This window comes from Pinus tabuliformis, chromosome 8, assembly GCF_031772625.1.
Source record: "Pinus tabuliformis cultivar Carrire ecotype Pingquan chromosome 8, CPIR1, whole genome shotgun sequence".
Classification (NCBI taxonomy): Eukaryota; Viridiplantae; Streptophyta; class Pinopsida; order Pinales; family Pinaceae; genus Pinus; species Pinus tabuliformis.
The window spans coordinates 450,133,737-450,155,861 of NC_142294.1; the positions used below are offsets into that span (position 1 = coordinate 450,133,737).

Consider the following 22,125-nt stretch of genomic DNA (forward strand, 5'->3'; position numbering starts at 1 on the left):
CCTGCAAGGGTTTCTGTTCATTAAATTCAAATTAGAAGAGGAACCTAATTTGGAATTCTGGGGTAAGGCTTTCCTTTCCTATAGGAGGTGGAGAAATGCCTAGTGTAGAATATGACACCTGTGATAAAGACAGGGAGCCCTTTGTGGAACTGGATCCCACTGGTAGGTATGGTCGCTATGAAGATGTGTTGGGCCGTGGTGCTATGAAGAAGGTATACCGAGCTTTTGATCAAGAAGAGGGTATTGAGGTTGCTTGGAACAAGGTGCCTCTGCAAAACCTAGATGATGCTTCCACACAGAGGATCTATGCAGAAGTCTGTCTGTTGAAATCTCTCGGGAATGAAAACATAATTATGCTCTACAATGCATGGCTGGATAGAAAGACAAGTCATGTGAATTTCATTACTGAGGTCTGTACCTCGGGGACTCTGAGAGAGTACCGCCAGAAGCACCGTCATGTCTCAATGAAGGCTTTGAAGAATTGGTCACTTCAGATACTGGAGGGTTGCATTATCTTCATAATCATGAGCCTTGTGTAATTCATAGACATTTGAATTGCAGCAATATTTTTGTGAATGGCAATGGTGGCGTTCTGAAGATTGGGGATCTGGGTCTTGCCACTACCCTGGGAAATGTTCATGCTGCGCACTCTGCCCTCGGTACTCCAGAATTCATGGCTCCAGAATTATATGAGGAGGATTATAATGAGCTTGTAGATATTTATTCTTTTGGCATGTGCTTGTTGGAGATGGTTACTTTGGAAATTCCTTACAGTGAGTATTGTAGCATTGCTCAAATTTATAAGATGGTGAGTTCTGATATAAGCCCTGCAGCATTGGAAAATGTTATGAATCAAGAAATGAGACAGTTTATTGAAAAGTGCGACCATTGGACGAGATGAGGCTATGCACAGTTTGAGCTCTTGTGATTTTTATATAGTTGATGTTTTGCTGAACCGTCATATTTTTGAAAGTGGCATCAGCAAAGTGATTGTAGTAATGCACATCCACAACCGTGCGTGACAGGCCGTTGTTAATTTGAAACAACTCTTTTGGATCAGCAGGGCCGATTCTGTTGCACATTATCACATACACTGACGACGAATACTTTCGAACTATGTCGTAGCCCCATGAGTAGTAATCAATAACATTTTTCAAGCTAACTGTAGGTGAATGTGGCTCATTCAATAGTTCAGTGCCCAAAAGGGTAGGCTGTGCAACATATCTGTCAATCACAGAAGAAATTTTTAAAAATTTGCTATGGACCTGATTGATTGGAAAAGAAGGGGATTTTTTCTACTATATCCAGAAATGTAGTTACTCTATGGAGCAATTTCTTAAGCCATGTCAAGATCTATCGAAATTAATTACCACTGTAGGAATTTGTTTTACCTCGCAGCAAGAAAATCAATCACAAAAAGACTCTTGTCGATGTTCTCTTGCGACTCAAGCCATTCAATAAATCCATCTTTGGTGCCACTGTGCTCATCACTGTTTTGTGAGCCTGGAGTAGCATGGAGATCAATAATCACCTTAATTTCATGTTTCCTGCAGCATTGTTTCCAAAAAGTTAATTAACCTATAGTCCATTTTCTTGACTTCTGATTGTTTTCTATTTTCATGATTGAAAATTGTCAGAATGAAGGCCAGTTTTCACTTACTATGCCCATGAGAAGGCTTTGTCGAGACAAGCTAGAGATCCTGCAACAAAAGGAGCAGGAGGTTTTGGATCACTTGCAATCCACCATCCAACAGCAACTATGATAGCATTTATCCCGTGCTTGGCCAGGAAAATGAAATCATTCTCTATAATGAAAGTGCTTCAGTGTTCCTGAGAGACCAAAAAGTAAAATCATGAGAGGCCCCGCTGGTTACTATTTCTCAACAATGTTAGAGTAAGACGTTTAGTAGGTATTGCCCATTAGGTTCAAGACTAGTGTAGCTTTCTCGGGTCCATAACCGTTTGAGATTTGAAACTCCCCTTGCAACGTCGTTACGATGGTCATCTCGAAAGTTGCTGCATTATCGCCTTCCCAACCAGGCTCCCCTTCAAAATCAACAGTCAGCTGATCCTTACATTGTGCCTGCATCTGTCGAATATTAACAAAAATATATATATGATGTTAATGGTTGAATATGAATGTGAAATTAATGCTTATCAGTTTTTTTTCTCGACTCTATCAAATTTAAATCATCCCTTCTGGTATTCCTATCGACAAGATCACTTTTGGCTTACGGTTAAACCAATTGAACAAACTCTTATCGTACTTTTACACGGTGCCGTTATGAAGATTAGGGATCTGGGTCTTGCCACTACCTTGAGAAATGTTCATGATGTGCACTCTGCCCTCGGTACTCTGGAATTCATGGCTCCAGAATTATATGAGGAGGATTATAATGAGCTTGTAGATATTTATTCTTTCGGCATGTGCTTGCTGGAGATGGTTACTTTGGAAATTCCTTACAGTGAGTACCCTAGCGTTGCTCAAATTTATAAGATGGTGAGTTCTGATATAAGCGCTGCAACATTGGAAAATGTTATGAATCAAGAAATGAGACAGTTTATTGAAAAGTGCGACCATTGGCCGAGATGAGGCTCTGCAGAGTTTGAGCTCTTGTGGTTTTGATATAGTCGATGTTTTGCTGAACCGTCATATTTTTGAAAGTGGCGTCATCGAAGAGATTGTAGTAATGCACATCCACAACTGTGCGGGATAAGCCGTTGTTAATTTGAAACAACTCTTTTGGATCAGCAGGGCCGATTCTGTTGCACATTATCACATACGCCGATGACGAATACTTTCGAACTATGTCGTAACCCCGTGAGTAGTAATCAGTCACATTTTTCAAGCTAACTGCAGGCGAACGTGGCTCATTCAATAGTTCAGTGCCCAAAAGGGCAGGGTGTGCAGCATATCTGTCAATCACAGAAGCAATTTTTAAAAATTTTCTATGGACCTGATTGATTGGAAAAGAAGGGGCTTTTTTCTACTATATCCAGAAATATAGTTACTCTATGGAGCAATTCTTAAGTCCTGTCAAAATTTATCGAAATGAATTAATAGTACAGGAATTTGTTGTACCTCGCAGTAAGAAAATCAATGATAGAAAGACTCTTGTCAATGTTCTCTTACGACTCAGGCCATTCAATAAATCCATCTCTGGTGCCACTGTGCTCATCACCATTTTGTGAGCCTAGAGCAACATGGAGATCGATAATCACCTTAATGTCGTGTTTCCTGCAGCATTGTTTCCAAAAAGTTAATTAACCTATAGTCCATTATCTTTACTTCTGATTGTTTTCTATTTTCAGGATTGAAAATTGTGAGAATGAAGGCCAGTTTTCACTTACTGTGCCCACGAGAAGGCTGTTGAGACAAGCTAGAGATCCTGCAACAAAAGGAGCAGGAGGTTTTGGATCACTTGCAATCCACCATCCAATAGCAATTCTGACAGCATTTATCCCATGCTTGGCCAGTAAAACGAAGTCATTCTCTGTAATGAAAGTGCTTCAGTGTTCCTGAGAGACCAAAAAGTAAAATCATGACAAGCCTCGTTGGCTACTATTTCTCAACAATGTAAGAGTAAGATGTTTAGTAGGAATTGCCCATTACGTTCAAGACTTGTGTAGCTTTCTTGGGTCCATAACTGTTTGAGATTTGAAACTCCCCCTGCAACGTCCTTACGATGGTCATCTCGAAAGTTGTTGCATTATTGCCTTCCCAACCAGGCTCCCCTTCAAAATTAGCAGTCAGTTGATCCTTACATTGTGCCTGCATGTGTCGAATATTAATATATATATATGATGTTATTGGTTGAATATGAATGTGAAATTAATGATTATCAGTTTTTTTTCTCGACTCTATCAAATTTAAACCATCCCTTCTGGTATTCCTATCTACAAGATGCTTTTTGGCTTATGGTTAAACCAATTGAACAAACTCTTATCGTACTTTTACATAGTGTTGTTCTGAAGATTGGGGATCTGGGTCTTGCCACTACCCTGAGAAATCATGGGTCTTTGTAAGATTTCCTATACTAACAGAACTGGTTTTTTAAATATCCTGCTTCCATCTTCAAGGTGGCTCTTTATCCAACTCTATAAAAATGAAAGTTGGGTCTCCTCATCTACCACATCAAGCCTTTAAAAGTTAAAATCAAAGTTCAATATATTAGTGAAAACTCAAACATTATGACCGAGCAATGAACACTTGTTACTATAATAATGAACTGCATGCCTATGAGATTACATGAATGAATGCAACAGCTATTGTGACTCAATATATTAGTGAAAACTCAAACATTATGACCAAGCAATGAACACTTGTTACTATAATAATGAACTGCATGCCTATAAGATTACATGAATGAATGCAACAACTGTTGTGACTCAATCAATTTCTGTAAAAACCCAACATCTCGAATATAGATTGAAGTCTAGAGAATAGATCTAAGTTTGTAAGAACCTATCAATCTCAAGCTTTTAATCAAACCTGTACAATATAAACATGGGAAGAAAGGATAGAGACTTACCATATGACAAGATAGGAATGAACTATTGCAAAATAAAGTCAAATAAAGTCCTCTGATTTGGTTATTGGTGATGAAATTTGTATTGATCTCTCTTTTGTATTCTCCATAAAAACCTTCCAAACCAGCCTCGAGAAGATGGTTTCCATCATCCATGTTTCTCATGACACCACACATGGAGGAGATCTAACATTTTCTAAAAAAAAAATCTTCCATACACTACTTGAAGAATTCAAGGAAGGGCCATTCTATTTTCCACCTATTTTCCTATACGAAAATCACTTTGCACTTGAAAAAGGAAATTCCATCAATGAATATTTAATACATTCACCACCAACCCTAAACAACATAGGAGACAATACATTTCAATATTCCTCCACACTCTATGCCTTACGGCATTTCTTTTGCAACATTAGGTGCAAATGCTAGTTGTAATCTTTTTAAAAGATCATTAAGCCTCAAGACTATCAAAACCATAATAAGACAAGTTAATATTAGAGTTTTTTATTTCATCTACTGTGATTGTGTTTAATTCATTTGTTTCTGAGTGAGTTTTTGGAAGATGCAGCTGAGAGGTTAGGCTCTCTAAGCCTCACCTCCGATAACTTACAGATCAATTGGTATCACAAAAAGTTGCTCCTTGAGGCTTGATCTGATTTTTTTTTTAAATGCTCATTTATTTAATGCATTCTCTTTTCATGCAGCTGGCACATCTTCCATACTGCATTTTCAATTAAATTGTTTTTGTTCAAAGTTTGTTGCCCTCACCCATATTGACCTTTTCCCATGTCTTCTTCTTCCTTGCACTGCACATTTTTTTGTCTGAGTTCCTTTGCTTCATCACACCATCTAGAACACCCATGGACACATTTTTTTAAGTCTAGAACACATTTTTACTCCAGGTATATCTTTGGTGTGGTCTAGTTCTATAGTCCGCTCAAAATCCATGAGTTTTTCTATGACAAGCAATATTCGGAGCGGGTTCTGTTTGAAGATGTGCCTTCCCACCCTGCTTTAGTAGGGACCTGCTTCACGTTCAACATAGCAGCATCTGACTTCGGTTCCTTTGGAGTTGTTCCCTCCCACCCGAAGCTGTGTAGGCACCTACTACTTCATCAACAGTCAACACAGCATTGGGCTCGAGTTCATTGGGAGACATGTCCTCCCACCCAAGCTATATAGAGACGTGCTACTTCATCAACCAGTCAACATCACATCACATTAACTCCAACATCAAGAAATCGTTTCATTCATGGCTTCACACTTAAAACAAGAAGCAAAAATGATGGGGATGTTTTTTGTTTAGACCATGAGGAAATGGGTAGCGAGGTTGCGTGACTCATAATAGTAACATTTAATGAGAAAGGAAACATCTAAACCTATACTAGGTAATATCAAGAAAATAAATATCTAAACAATATATTTAGATTTTTCCTATTTGACAACTCACAACAAAAGAGACAAGTTCTAAAATATGTATTGCCATCAACACTCATGATAATACAAGTGAATATTAGTATTATTTTTTTTTATCTTATATTGCATGATTGTGATTAATTCATTTGTTTCTGAGTGAGTTTTTGGAAGATGTTGTTGAGACGTAAGGCTATCTAAGTCTCACCTCCGATCAATTGCAGATCAGAGACATTGAGGGTCAGTGTGGTGTGGATTAATTTCATGTCCACCTATATGTTTCTTCTCGAATTCAAAAAGTTTATTGTCAATCGAAAAGGTTTTTGGAGCCCTGATGGATGGGTAGTCCAGTGGGCTGAAGCCACCGTTAAGTCACTCGCCATTTGCCATTTGTCATCAGGCGTGAGTTTGGTTGAATTTTCCTTATGTCCATTAAGATTAGGCTCTTAAAAATATAGAGTCTAGGATGATTCTGATAAAATGACAGATGGATTCTAAACATTGAGGGTGGGTTAGTTATATTAACTAAGCAAAAGAAAAAGCCAAATAGATTCTAAACAGTTAGGGTGGGTTAGTTATATTAACTAAGGAGAAGAATATTTAGATTTTTTCCGAAAGGAAAAAGCAACCTTCTTTAATTGATTGAATAAAATAATGTTACATCCATAGCATTGTTCAGCAAAATATTTCATAACCAGCGGGAAGTGAAACACAACATCTAACCAGAGCGTTTCCAAATTATACCAGCAATCAGGGAAGACTTTAGGTTCCTTGCAATTACAAAAAGGAATACTGTGTCAGAAACAACAGCCACTCTGTTTAATGGTAAAGTCCAAGATGCGACGGCAAAAAACTTGAAAATAAGCCGACGAATCTACCATCAAAATAAGTTCAACATGTTAAATCTCCTTAGAACCATGTCTGCAGTCAGTGTTTCGTAATCAAAATTGCAACAAGGCACAAGTAGCAAGAAAAGGCTCGATTCACTTGAAAATGCACAATCATCTGAATTCATGTACACATATATACAGTACGATGAATACATACACACGTTACAAGGGTTACACCCGGTTTTACATTTAGCCCTTGTCACGCGATGATGCCTTGAACTTATGACGTTTACGAAATTTGGAAGCAGAATTTAAATGCTTTGCATGGCTGGCTAGGACGTACTGTAATGGCAGTATTTGCGTTGAGGGGAAACACAAACCATGTGCGTAGCGCCCGAACTGGTGCCCCATGCTCGTCTTACTGACACGTTCTTTGGAAACCTATTATAGAAAATGAAGCACATTTGTTCGGGACCTCTAAACGTGAATATTCTTCGATGGATCCAACGCAATCATCAAGAATCGAGCATGCCATGAGGTTAACAATTAATTAATTAACCACCTGCAACTCCATCCTCGTAAAGGACAGGATGGACACGCTCATTCGATATAATTATTGTTGAGAGTAATAGTGTGGTTAAGTAAAACTGGATTAGAACACTAGGAAGGACCCTTTTGATACTTAATAAGTGTTAGAATTAAATTCTCTAACAATTTTTTATTTAATTTATTTATTACTTTTTATTATTACACTGCAACGCAACATTTCCTTTCCTTATAATGGACGCTAAAACACATGGTTACTCTCTCGACATCAAATCAAAGGATTTAAATTCAATGAAAGACATAGAGGAAAATTTAAGGATTTAAATTATAAGAGAGAAATAGCATGTCGTTTACCAATTAGAAGTTTTCAATATATCATTTAAGGGAGATTATAAACTCCATTAAATTTAATTTTATTTTAAATATCTAGAGAATAGTGTAGATTCATTATTATATATTTAGTAATATATTCAATTTAAAAAAAAAAAAATCAAACTACATATATGATGACAAATGTTAATTTTGACAATAAATAAAAATAAATTTGCATAAAAAATCCACCACAAAAGTTACAGTTTTCTTCTGATATTAATAAAATAATTTATCCCAAAAAAATATTTTTTACTATAATAAAGCGTAATCTAAAAAATAATTGAGCAAAAATATATGTCCATAGAACTAGTACTCTAATGCTATAAAATGAAAATTTCACTTAACATATATAATTACAATATCTAAATTTTATAAACACATATATCTACAAGTTTTATTTATTTTTTAATCACTATAGGTTTACACGATCTAAGTTTTCTGAGCACACATATGTACGAGTTCTAAATTATTTTATTATTATTGAAATTCAATTCAGTTCTCAAATATATATTTAAAAAAAATAACTTTTATATTATTAATAAATAATAATTAAAAAAAAACCATATACTCACAAATTTTACATATTTAAAATTCAATTAAAAAGAAATCATTATTAAAATCATACCTGCAATGAATTAATTTCCTTAAATCACTTGCACCTTAGTTTAAATACTTCGTAGATATGAAATTAACACATGAATACAAATTAAAATGTACTAAGTGGAATACAAAAGTGAATAAAATTATTAAAAAGATTAGTTAGGGTTAATAGAATTAAAAATAATAAATGCAATTTTTTAATAAAAATATTATGTTTAATTTGTTATTATAAAATCTAAAAGAAAAATATATTATAAAATATAATAATAATAATTTAAAAATTATATTCAAACTAAACATATATATAATTTAAATATATGTGTGTGGGGAAGGTAAATAAAAGTAACCATATATAAAAAGAGTTGCAATGTTCAAAATCTAGTTTGATTGCTATAGAAAAAAGTTGTCTAAATAGGTTGTCTATTCTTTTAGGATTTTTTACCTTCAACAATTATGGCATGTGTTCTTTTAGGATTTTTTACCTTCAACAATTATGGCATGTGTATTTGGGTTTTGTTTTATTTCTTATAAATAAAACTAAATATTTTAAGTTTAATTTAAAATTATTTAAGAAATGGAAATTGAATAAAAAAGAAATTCAATAGTTTTTTTAATAATTTTTGTAGGAATTTTTCTTATTAGATGTTTTAATATCTTAATTTTGTAATTTCTTTAGTGATTTCTCTATTAAAGTTTATATTTTAGATAATCCACTATTCTACGTTTTTTTTTTTTTTTTTTCTAATTTGTGTTAATTCAACTTGACTTCTATGCAACAATTTCATGTATGATTCCCTTGTTTATTATGGAGCTTGATTATCTCCATGACCTGAAGTTCATGTTTATAACTATGTTTGGATCATAGCTATTGGTTCCACAAGGGGGTTGGTGGGGTTTCTCACCAATTCCACACCACCCACTCATTTGCCCCCCTGCCCCCACTATTATCACCAAGGGGTCAGAAGGGAAGGGTGAGGGTAACATTTTTTTGGAACCTTCCCTGTAAGGTGCCCTAAAAGATAATTTTTTTTGAAAAATTTCCTCGTAAAATATTGGAATTTTGTAGTTAATCTACATCATTCATCATTGGGACACAAATATAATCGTAGAAGTTTTATTATGTACTTTCCTTATGAGGTAACCCACCTCTTAAGAGTGCATTGTGCTACAATTTTTTTATTATTGAGGGGGAATTGTGATTGAGAGAGAAGAGAGTCTGGGAATGTGAAGAGGAGGTTGCTATGTATATGATGCATATTGTGTCTAGTCATTTTCCTTAAAATAAAAGTAACATCTATTTGTTTTTCTATGGAAATATCCCAAATTGTGTGAACCACATGTATTTTTTCCTTGTTGGTATTGACTCATTGTATATTTTATTTATGTTTTAATTTTATTTATTGTTATATGATCTTTTTCTAACATATTTCATTATTATTTTGAGAACAACTCTTCAAATAATTTTCATGACATCATTCTTATAGTGTTATTATTAAAATGTATCCATCACACCCAAGATTCATCATGGAAATAAGTTTTCTCCCCTAAAAGACTTAGACAGTGTTCTCATCACCAACCATTCCCTACAACTGTTGTCATTTTTATCATCATCTCCCTGAGATATAGTCATTGAAATTGATTATTTCATGAGGTCAAACCCAAACCCTCAAATTATATTTCAGTGTATTATCAATAAATAAATCTAATATTTATGACACTCTTCCAAGTATATTCACACATGTTTTCTCTTTCAAATGAATTATGAATTAGATCAATTGGACAGGTTTTTTCTTTAATGATAATTTATAGTTAACATACACTTTAAAACATTTTGATCATGTCCTTCTAACTAACATTTAATCTAGTATATCTCTACATTTTTAACCCTTATGAGTTTATATTTTCTTCGTCTTCTATACAATTGCATATATGATCAAAATTTGGTGTGCAAATTAAAAGTTATTGTAACTTTCTTGGAGCTTGTCAATTTTTGGCCCCTTCCCAAGAGTGAAGTTCTACATTATGCCAGATGTCCAATTTTTCAAAATTTATTTTGAATTATTTACCCAAAATTTAGTGTGCAAAGTAAAAGTTATTGTAACTTTATTGGAGCTTGTCAATTTTTATCCCATTCCCAAGAGTGAACTTCTACAATATGCCACATGTCCAATTTTTCAAAATTTCTTTTGAATTATTTACCATATGTCTCCTCAAATTATTAAAATTTTCACAATTCAAAACTTCTTTTAAATGTTTTTTATAGTAAACATACCAACATATACCAACATGACGCATTTAAAATTAATTTCTAAATTAGTTACAAACCATAAATTATAGAGAATAATAATATAAAATTTTGACTAAATTTAACTCTATATATGTCTCGAGCCTCTTAAAAATTTCATGTTGTGAAGATCCAAAATAATTTTTTTATCAAAAATTAGATGATGACACATTTAAAGCATCATAACTCTGATACCAAATGTTATCAACTAAATGCATAGAAAAACCAAAAGTAAACACCATGTACAACAATGTGGTTGTGGTGCACAACTCTAACAGAGGTAAGAGAAACAAGATACACAATATCTCATTAAAGAATTAGGAAACCTCCTCCAAATACCCAAATTCATTTATAAATCCAAATCCCTTGTCATCAACAATGAATACATGATATCTACATATACTTATTCACATATTGCATATATGACCCTTCATTGCTAGGTTGACCCTATTACTTAAAGATTTAGGCATTACATGCATATTTAACTTATGTATGGTTCTCATTGGGGTCACATTATACACATTTAACCCCATATATGCTTCCATTGGAGTCATATCAAGAACAACACTTTGTTATTAATAAAAAAAACGTACATACATTTTTTAACACATCATCATTTATCAACACATATATTTCTTTAAAAAAATATTTAGAAATCTAATTAATAGAACTATGTGATAATTTAAAAAACCCAAAAATATCTCAAAAAAATATCATATATACTATTAAAAATACATTCTCATTCTTACTTAAATACATCCCTAAAAACCATTACCACTCTCTTATCCCTAAATTCATGTAAGACTATTTTTTAAATTTCAATTATGGGTCATTAACTGAATACAAAATCTTACATAAAGAAATCCATTGATCTTTACTTAATAGAAATATTACAGAAAAAAATCCTTTGATATTTCTTATTTTATTAGAAACGATGCATTTTTCCCTATATTCTTATAATCAAAGGGGTATTGTTGATTTTCTTACACAAAATCAATCATGGTGTTTAGATTAATTCCTATAAATTAGGTTTATAAGAAGAAGCTTTCTCAACCTCAGAATCAAGATTTTCTCTAAATTATAATCTACGTATTAAAAAAAACCTTGAACTGAAGTTTATTTAACATTAATATCTTTATATATTCATTACATGATATATCCAGATTTTCTCTAAATTATAATCTACGTATTAAAAAAAACCTTGAACTGAAGTTTATTTAACATTAATATCTTTATATATTCATTACGTGATATATCAAAACATATAGCAGTAATTACAAAATTTTATTTAACATTAATATCTTTATATATTTATAACATGATATCTCAAAACATGTAGCAGTAATCACAAATAAAATCATAACATTAATATCTTTATATATTCATTATATGATATATCACAACATGTAGCAATAATTACACAATTTTATTTAACATTAATATCTTTATATTCATAAAGATATTCATAACATGATATATCAAAACATGTAGCAGTAATCACAAATAAATTCATAACCTGATATATCAAAACATGTCGCAGTAATCACAAATAAGACCTTGAACCAAATTTTATTTAACATCGATACCTTGATACCTTATACCTTCCCATTCTTTTTGGTATGATATGATGTTCAAAACATTAACGTTCAAAGCTCATTTCATAACATATTTGCAATTCATCCTAACTATAAAGGTTGAGTATGGGAAACTTAGTTCATTAGAATAAATCTCTCTATTATGTCTGAGGTTTATCATTGTTATTACAAATGAGGTTTGAAGTTTGATTGCGTGTACCATTTTATAATAATTCATTATAATAAAGATGTATAATTTGTTTATGTTTATATTATATAATTTAGTAAGATGAAGATGTGTAATTATTTTTATATTTAATTTAAAACTAATACACGTTTTTAGTAAAAAATTAAAAGTAAAAAATATTTTTAGTTAAAATTATTATTAATATTAGAAAATGAATATACTACATAAAATTTATATATATCGAAAAATATTTTTTCCAACTATAAATAAAATATTTCAATATAATATAAGTTTATATCAATTTTATTTAAAATTATAAAGTAAAATTTTATCTTTTCACTTCTTTTTTTTAATGTTTAAATATGACCTTAAATAAAAAAATTAAATATCTATCTTAAATAACATATCTTAATGCGAATTTATTTAAAAAAATTAATATTGGCCATAAATAAATTATCTCAATAAAGTAATTTATATGAATTTTATATATAGAGAGAGCTAAATTGATCATGAAAGTGAAAAAGAACACTTATGTGCTAAAAGGTTCTAGGTTCAAATTTCACTAATTTAATTATGGACGGGAAATAGGCATACATTAACATCTAGAAGTTAAGAAGTTCTAGTGGTAGCATAGAGAAAAAGAATACATAAACGCTTAAACATTAAGAAATTAGAGTGAAAATAAAATACACACAGACATAGAAATTAAGAAATTATAATAATAAAAATCTCAAATTTATTAATTATAAAAAAATCACATATTTTCAATTTCAAATATTTATATTTTAGATTTTAAAAAATGTTTGTGGTTGAAAAAAATATTTTTCCCTTAATAAATAAAATAAAATATTATAATAATATACATTGAAAAAATGATTTTTTTTTTAATTTCTTGACAGGTTACGATCAACGTTCAAAATTGAACCCTTCCTAGCCTTTTTTTAGGCTCCTGGCCCTTCCTAGAAAGGCTAAAAAAAAATTACACTTCGAAAAAAATTTAAAATATCAAAATCACTCGTCAATTACAAAGGTTAGATTAAATTTTAAAATTTCAAAAGAAGGGAAATATTTCTAATAACCTGTCAATACTTTTTTATATTTACGATAATTTCGAGTGTGTACTAGTGCATAAATCACTCTGACTAGTGATAATTTTGTAGAAGAGACCAGTCAAAGTCCAAATGACCTCATACAATTTAGTAGTTATGTCATGATTTGGGGACGTTTCCTTGAGGCCCCTAACTTAGGCCAACATGATGCAACTTGCAAAAATAAGACATGCAACATTCATGGTACTATTACGCCTAGCACGAGGTGGCAAAGCACATTGAATAACAATTCAACAATTATGCACGTGCTCTCGCTCCTCTGTGATTATCCTTGAGTGCGCTTTCCCTGCCTCCATTTTTTCCATTTTCATTTGAATTGGAACCCATCATCCACAGAAGGAAAGTTATGGTTCGACACTAGACTATAAGGTATTTTTCATTATCCTCCTCATATCTTTGTTAACATTTGGTTTTTCATTTTGTGGATTCTTTAATGCAACACTCCTTGAAGTAATGGTAGCCTTCGTGGTCACACAATGTATCCTGGGCATCATAGAATCCACACCCCAGGAAATCAACAATGTGGCTAGATAACCTGAATGCAACTGCTTGCCATCCTTCCATTTCATGCATGTGTGGTCAAGTTGTTTTCTACATTGTTAATGGTGCAAATTTTTATTTTCATAATTATATGAATCTACCAACTATGAAAGGAATATATATCGTATATTGAGGGTATTGGATTCCACAACTATAACGATCTCATTCAAATCTTGCTTATTTTGCTTCGTTGCTTAAATCCATACAGATTTCTTGTCCAAGTAGCATTTTTCATGAAATGTTTATTCTCTATCATAAAGCTACAAGTTTCCTTGAATGTTACAAAACATAATTCCACAAATCAATGAATAATGTATCAAGAAATATATAGTCAAATCCTATGGCATCTTGCTAAGGTCGAATTTTTTCTATCTCTATCTTGCTAAGGGATTTTTAATTTATGTATTTACTTATTCTATTTTTTATTTTATTTAATAGTGTAAATCTTGAAAAATGTCTCCTATTGGTCGTCCTAAGAAGGATAAAATACAATTGTCAATTGTTGAATCATTTGGTCTTACGCAACATTCTAATCAACCATGTAATATTCAAAATGAAGTTGATGCTCATCTACATGAATATGATGAATCAAATAGTCTAGAGCTTATTGAAATAGAAAACCCATCAAATAAAAACAAAAAAATATTCAAATCTAAATGGAATACAAGGTTTCCATGGGCTTATGTTTTAAAACATCTAATGGTAATGAAAGGATAAAATGTTCTTGACGTGTTAAATTTAAAAGTGAGACTCCATTTTCAAAAGAGGGAACCGCCACTCTTCAAGTTAGTGGTATAAGTGGCCATGCAAAATCAAAAGCTCAGTTTTTGTTTTACAACTTTTGGAGGGAAAAAGTGATTGAAGCAATATTCCAATCACTAAACATGTAGAACTAATGGTAAATGTTGGTAAGGAGAAAATTATATCAATGATTGAAAACATGTATTTTGTTGCTATAAATGATTTATCTTTACAAATGTGTAAGTCAATATGTGACTTGAATTGGTATAAATGCACTCCACGCGTGCTTTTAACAGATGAATTTTTTGCATACACAAATACCACACCAAGAAAATATTTTCTTCAATTTTCAAAAGAGGTTTATTGGAACAATCTAAAAGAGAAGATTTTACATAATTCATTTTACTCAATTTCAGTTCATAAAAGCACTCATCAAATTATGGAACACCAATTGATTGTTTATATTACATATTTGACGAATGGAGGAAGAGGTAAATGTTTAACAAAGTTTATATGTTTACTTCAAATAAAGGATGGAATAACTCAATGTATGTATAATCTAGTGAGAACTCTTTTAGCATAAATGGATTTATATTTGATTAAGTTTGTTGGTTTTGGTTCAGATGGTGCATCTTCCATGAGTGGTACTTATGAAGGTTTATCTCCTAAGCTTTGTATGCTCCTGATTTATTAATTATCCATTGCATAGCTTAGAGGGAAGCATTGACAATCAATGAGGCTTCATCTCATTTTCTGAAGTTGCAATATATTAACAAATTTGAAACAAAGTTTATTCATGGCTTGGAAAATCAACTAAAGGACATGGAAAATTGAGAGAGCTAATGTATACATTTCAAATCACTAAGCTAGCGGTCTTACAAATTCATCAAATTAGGCGGCTCTCAAGAGGAAAAGTCATGGAAAGACTTGTTAAACTTATGCATTATTTGTTAGGATTGGGAGTTAGGGGAGAAAAAAATGTATGAGTTGGCAACAATATTTTAAGTGTGAATTTGCATCCATATACTTGCATACATGATTGCTGAATTAAATAAGTTGAATGAAAAGTTCGAAGAGGATCATGTTGATATTACATATATTGACACTACTTTAGATGTTTCTATTAGCATGCTTTGTAAACGATTTTTGGAAAGCATTTTTGGTGTAGATGCAGTGCATATGTCTTCTTTTTTAGTTAAAGCATAAAGAGGAACCCTTGAATTTGTAGATAGCACAAGTATGGTACATTTACATCCATTGAGGTTCGAAAGTTTTGTAAAGATGAAAATATTCAGGGCTACTATATGATTGTATTTTTTTGGGAAAATGTTTTATTGTAAAGGTGATTAAATCTTTAGATAGGAGATTCATAGATTTACATGTATTTAATGTGGATAAGTTTCTCAATTCTCAACATTATTATGAAAAAGTGAATGATATAGACTGTCCAATAAAAAAATAGTTGAAATGTTTACATGAAAAAATTTAGCGTTGGGGAATCATCTATTGTGGATACTGCTAGATGTTTGGGTGAAATGAATGAATTTATTTGTGCTATTTGTAAATCATACTATCAAAAGAATATGTATGGCATGAGAACTATGTGGACATGAACATGAATGGTTTGAATACTTTCCATATTTGATGCAATTATGGCAAACTATTCTTGTTATCCCAACAACCACATCAGTGTGTGAAAGAGCCTTTTGAAAATTAAAGAGGATAAAAAATGATGATAGATAAAGACATTCATTGGAGACACTAGATAAGTTAATGTTTCTATCTCTAACTACACATCATGCTCTAAATGAGGTAGATTGGAATGCTACTTATGATGTATGGAAATAAATGAAAACTAGAAATCCATTTCCATTGGGAAAATATATTTATATTTTCAATTATGTAAGTCCAAATACTTTTGAAGATCATCAAATGAATAGAAGAAACATATGTTTACCTTTTTTTAATGGAATTTGAGAATTTTTTTGTTTATTTACTAGTTATATTGAGGTTTTATAGTGTTTTATTGAAGCTACTCTTTAAATTTTAAAGATTTTAAAGATTTAGAATAACATTATTTCATTAAGGAATTTTTTTGAGGGGTTCATTTAATATATACTTTTCAGTAGAAGTGACTTTTCTTTTATGACCTTTCATCGTTGAAGGGTTAGATGAATATATGCCCTTCCAAATGAAATTAAGAGAAGGCCTTCAAATTTGATCACTGGTTACGATACGGTCCATAAACAGAATAAATTCCTTGTAAAACCATGCTTACAAGTGATTTAAACTTGAAATGATGTTGATGCACTACATAATAATATTTATCACAAAAGTCTTTACATCCCATAATAATAATAAAAGTTATCTTTCTCGTGATAATTTTCTTTCTTCGGTAGAGAGTAACTATAAAATACCATTCCAGGAGTAACTTGAATAAATGTCTGTACTTCAAAAAAAACTAATTAATTTCTTCTTAATAAATCAAATAAAATAAAAAATTATAATTAATTTCTTCTTGATAAATCAAATAAAATAAAAATTTATAATAATGTATATTGATGAATATGTTTCGGCATCTGCAAAATGTAATTTTCTTAATCTTAATGAAAATTACGACTTTTTCCCATGGAAAAAAAAAAATATTGATAAATTCCAAATAAATAAATAAAAAATAATCTCTTTACACGGATTACGATGCTGTCCGGTGATTTAAACTTGACACAGACACCATCCAAAAAAATCCAAATGATGTTCACGCACTGCATAATAACATTTATCATAAAAGTCGATACATCCCATAATAATAAAAATATGATCTTTCTTGTTATAATTTGTTTTCTTCCGTAAAGAGTAACTATACAACACCAATCAATGAGTAACTACACATAACCATTCCAGCATTAGATATGAGATAAGGTGAGCTTCATTACCCTTCGAAAGGCATGTCACACATAAAAGTCAATTTATTTTTTTTTCCTGATAATCAAAACACCTCTTTGATGACATCATCTAATGGGACACTGTGATCATAATAAGTGCCGGGATGTGCGAAATCCAACCCTGAAATTTGCAGTCATAGCCGTAAATAAAGACAAGATATGGAAAGATTTCCTAAAACTAAAGACCATGAAACTGATGCCAGTCATGTCTCCAATTGAAAGAAATGAAATAAATGCCATTATGTTATGCTTTTATGAAACCCGGATTATAGTCTTCACTGATTGGTGTTTGTTCATTTCCTTTTATCCTTTATCTTCTTCACCACCGATAAATTATTATCTTCTTCATCACTGATAAATCATTACATTTTTTAATTCACTGTAGTCAGATGTACCGTTTATGATGCAAATAACTGGTTTTCAAAGATATAATTGTGTAAAATGGAGTGTAATCGGAAGAAACTTTGTTGTAATACGTATTTTTCTTTATTCCAGGCCCTCAAATTTGAAACCCAACCTGAACTTATATACATTTGTCATCCCCAAGATGCCGGTCATTATTTCGATAATATAGGAGAACACCGCCATAGTTAATTGATATGATATGATGGAGAGAAATCTTATATATAAGATGCATACATAAAATGGGGTCACATTAGTTTATATAACATGCCTAGAGCTGTCGATGACAAACTTCTGTAGTTCTCTCTGGGGAGATATACCAGTGGCCACCAGAGTTTTCTCCATAAATATTCTTTTATTTAATAGATGCCATACAAAACATTAAAGTTTCACTTGCCATTCCTATCTGGCCATGAATGTTTGCCGTAGTTGGAGGGAATTACACGAAGCAGGTACAGACAGCAATGGATTTACATGTGAAGACGCCGCGAAAACATTTCGGCAACTATACATATAAACAAGATACTGCGTTGAAAATTTGCTATCGCAAACAAAGAATATTAGGACGTGAAGAATTAAAAAATCATATCACAGATTAGGGTAACCAGAGCTAAATTCAGACTCAGAATAAACGCTGGAAAGGGAAGGAACAACAAAATAGGCAGAAATAGAATTATATATTAATTCGCTCTCAGAAAGCACTAGCTGCTGCAGTAGTATTTTCTGCATGCATGCAACAAGTCTACATGATCAACTCAGCCGAAGAATCCAAACTTCCTCGCCACAATAGTTGAACTCCTATATTATATGAGAAAGAGTAACTTATCAGTACAAAAAGACTTTCAGGTTGTGTTGTTTTTTCACGACGATCTACTGATCCTCGAACCTGCATTGATTAAACTGACAGTGCAATGCAAGCGAGCAGGAGGATGCATGTGGCTATCGCTGAATCTTCTCCCCTCACTGTGCTCTTGAATGATGTCATCTTGTTGCACTTCATCATGTTTTCCACCAGCCGCTTTGGTTTAGGGTTCTGCATCTTCTCGTCCTTCCTTGATACCATCTCGACACTCTATGTTTTGTAGCAGTCCTCGTAGTATTCAACAACGAAGAGCAAACAAAAATCATACGCACCATGATCTCAATTCATCTACACATAAATATATAGATACGCACATTGCTAGGGCCATGCCATGTCTTCCAATTAGGGTTTGGCAATGGATTATGTCCCGAACTTCTGCCATGCCAAAAATTTGAAGGTAAAATCTGAGCTCAGTGCAGACTGCACTGTACTGATGACTCAGATTCATTTCTCGGGGAGGATGGGCCATACTTGTCGCAAGCGGGAAGATAATCCATGTGCCTTGTTCCGTGTAGCGTGTGATCGTCTGTCCCTTTCACGTCCTACTGACACTTCAGGATTTCCCACCATAGAGTCCATAGAGTGAATTTTTTGATCTTGGTCAGAGCTGATAAAACTAATCCCGGTTCAATGAATCCAAAGGAACCATTGATCCTGATATGTTACGAACAGAAACAATTGTTCACAAAACATTAAGATTGCTTACATATGATTAAGCGCGTATTACTCTTTTATCTTTATCGTGACCAGTCACATGCCAATGCCAATGCCCGTTGTTCATAGAAGAGAGTAAGGATTATTTGATAGAGACAAATAGACAAGCCATGTGCGGAGGATGAGGATGGGCCAAAGGCGGTATGTTTTCACTTCTATGCCTATTTCATCATAAACAAACAATATTGGAGTTGCAGTCAAATATTCATATGTGCATTTCATTGTAAACAAACAATATCGTACTTGTACTCAAACACAGAAGAGAGCAATAAGCATCCTAGGATTACATATTATTATTATTAATTAATATTATTATCATTGTTAGTTAATATTATTATTTTTATTGCTAATTAATAAATATTAATAATAACTAACAAAATAATTTTTATTTTAATCATTATTAATTAATAAATAATAATAATAATTATCTAATTATTAATGTTATTTTATTAATATAAATATTTTTAATTAATTAAATAAACCATTTTTATTTGATTCATTATTGATTAATTTATTAAATAATAAATTTATTTATTAATAATAATTAATTAAGTAATAAATAATAACAACAATTATTATTATTATTATAGATTAATATTATTTTATCAATATAAATATGGTTTTTATTCATTTATTAATATAAGTATTTTTTTTAATAATTTATATTAATTATTATTAATTAATTAAACTCATCGATTTATATTTAATAGAAAGATTAATATTAAACCCAATGGATCAATATGATAAGCTCGAGGTACATAAACCCTAAGATAAATATTACAAACCCTAAAATGGTCATGGTTGATTTTCATATTGAGACAATTGTTGTCACAATGCGACGCTGGACCATGGTTGACCATGATTGATTTTAATATGGAGATAATCTTTATAACAATGTGACGTTAGAGCATGGTTGATTTTTATATTGATGAAATCTTTGTCACAATATGACGTTGGACCATGGTTGACCATGATTATAAACCTAATGGATTTATATTAAAACCAAAGATTAATATTATAAACCCTATGAATAATATTATACCCTAGGAATATGAACCCATAGATTGATAAATCTACGGGATTGATATTATAAACCCATGGAATTAATACTAAAAACACAAGGCAATAATATTAAACCCAAGGGATAAATATTTTAAACGCAAGGTATATAAACCCTAAGATAAGTATTATAAATCCTAAAATAAACATGGTTGACCATGGTTGATTTTCATATTGAGACAATCTTTGTCACAATTCGACATATGACCATGGGTAACCATGGTTGATTTTCATATTGAGTCAATCTTTGTCACAATGTGACAGTGGACCTTGGTTGTGCATGGTTGACCATGATTATAAACCCAAGGGATTAATTATAAAACTTCAAGGCATTATAAACCAAATCGAATAATATTAAACCTAAGTGATTAATATTATAAACCCAAGGTATATAAACCTTAAGATAAATATTATAAACCTATGGGAATAATAAACACAAGGGGTTAATACTAAAAACCCAAGGGATTATAAACTTAAGGGAATAATATTAAACCTAAGGGATAAATATTATAAACCCAAGGCATATAAACCATAAGGTAAATATTATAAGCCCTAAAATAAACACAGTTGACAATGGTTGACTATGGTTGATTTTCATATTGACACAATCTTTGTCACAATTCCACATTAGACTATGGTTCACCATGACTGATTTTCATATTGAGACAAATTTTGTCACAATTTGATGTTGGATTGTGGTTCACCATGATTGATTTTCATATTGAAACAACAATTGGCACAATATGAAGTTGGACAATAATTGGACATGGTTGACCATGGTTTATTTTCATATTGAGTCAATCTTTGTCACAATGCGACGTTGGACCATGGATGACCATGGTTGTCACAATATGACATTGTACCAAAAGGACAAATGTGACCATGGTTATTGACCATGATTGACCATGGTTGATTTACATATTGAGACAATCTATGACACAATGTGACATTTGAACATGGCTCACCATGGTTGATTTTCATATTAAACCGTCAGATTAATATTGTAAACCTAGTGAATAATATTATACCCTATGAATATGAACCCTTCGATTGATAAACCCAAGGGATTTATATTATAAACCCAAGGTATTAATTCTAAAATCCGATGGCCTTATAAATCCAAGTGAATAATATTAAACCCAAATGATCAATATTATAAATCTAAGGTATATAAACCCTAAGATAAATTTTATGAACCTAATGGAATAAGAAGCCCAAGGGATTAATACTAGAAGCCCAAGGGATTAATAATAAAAACCCAAGGGATTATAAACGCAAGGGAATAATATTAAACCCAAGGGAATAAATATTATAAACCCAAGGTATATAAACCCTAAGATAAATATTATAAACCCTAAAATAAACATGGTTGACTACGATTGATTTTCATATTGATAAAATCTTTGGCACAATGTGACATT

General features: G+C 31.6%; 3 pseudogenes; 1 reads left to right on the forward strand and 2 right to left on the reverse strand.

Moving 5' to 3' along the window:
• Positions 1-15: 15 nt before the first annotated feature.
• Positions 16-901, forward strand: LOC149235993 (putative serine/threonine-protein kinase WNK11 pseudogene; annotated as a pseudogene).
• Positions 902-935: 34 nt separating this feature from the next.
• LOC149235994 (putative glucan 1,3-beta-glucosidase A) lies at positions 936-2,089 on the reverse strand (annotated as a pseudogene).
• Positions 2,090-2,561: 472 nt separating this feature from the next.
• LOC149235995 (glucan 1,3-beta-glucosidase-like) lies at positions 2,562-3,778 on the reverse strand (annotated as a pseudogene).
• Positions 3,779-22,125: the final 18,347 nt, after the last annotated feature.